The 826-nt window shown below is 32.1% G+C and overlaps 1 non-coding gene across 1 annotated transcript; it reads left to right on the forward strand.

The window, feature by feature from the left end:
* The first annotated feature begins 219 nt into the window (after positions 1-219).
* Positions 220-292, forward strand: Trnat-ugu (transfer RNA threonine (anticodon UGU)). The gene has a single exon. It is a non-coding gene; the product is annotated as a tRNA-Thr (tRNA).
* The last annotated feature ends 534 nt before the right edge of the window (positions 293-826 follow it).

Raw genomic sequence — 826 nt, forward strand, 5'->3', positions numbered from 1 at the left:
TTTTGACCCGGAGTACTGAAGAGTTCCGCGGGTTATTAAAAAAATCTAAATTCACACAAAAGGAAAAATTTAAACACAACTAAACAACTGTATAAATAAGCATAACAAAAGATTTAATTGAATAATAAACTATGGTTATGAAACATTGTTGTTTCTTTACAAATAAAGTCAAAATAACAACTGTAACAACAAGTTAACTATTTCGGCGGAATATGCAGCGCCTCCATAGCTCAGGGGTTAGAGCACTGGTCTTGTAAACCAGGGGTCGAGAGTTCAAATCTCTCTGGAGGCATTTTTACTTTGCATCCCGATTACATTAAATTCGATGCAAAACTTAATATCTGCGGTGTGATTTATTGTTCTTTTTAAAGCAAATTAATTTTTTTCTAGAAAATTCATTTAAAAAAGTATTGTCGCCACTTATAACATGACAGATGTCCTCTTTTCCTCGCAACTGACAGAAAAGCATGTTCTAGAAGTATGAACGAGGATGAAATCTGGATTAAAGGGACGAAACCAAAAATTTATTTAAGTATACTTTTTAATCCTGCCAATAGAAAGAAAAGCATGTTAAAGAAGTAGAAGCGAGAATGATACATGGATGATGAAAGAAAACCAACGAACCTAACACTTTTTAAGTATTTATACACTTGTGGTTTATAAAAATACCAATATAGTTAGACCTCCTTTTTTTGAAGTCGGTTAAAAGCTGAAAAAAATGGGAAAATTTAAAGTCCATACTTCCATTAATATTAAAAATGTATGTCTGTCCGTCTGTTTTCAGAGCTAAACCACCGAACTAATTGGGATATTGAATTTGTTATAG

The sequence above is a fragment of the Bicyclus anynana genome, chromosome 15, assembly GCF_947172395.1.
Source record: "Bicyclus anynana chromosome 15, ilBicAnyn1.1, whole genome shotgun sequence".
In the NCBI taxonomy this organism is placed as follows: Eukaryota; Metazoa; Arthropoda; class Insecta; order Lepidoptera; family Nymphalidae; genus Bicyclus; species Bicyclus anynana.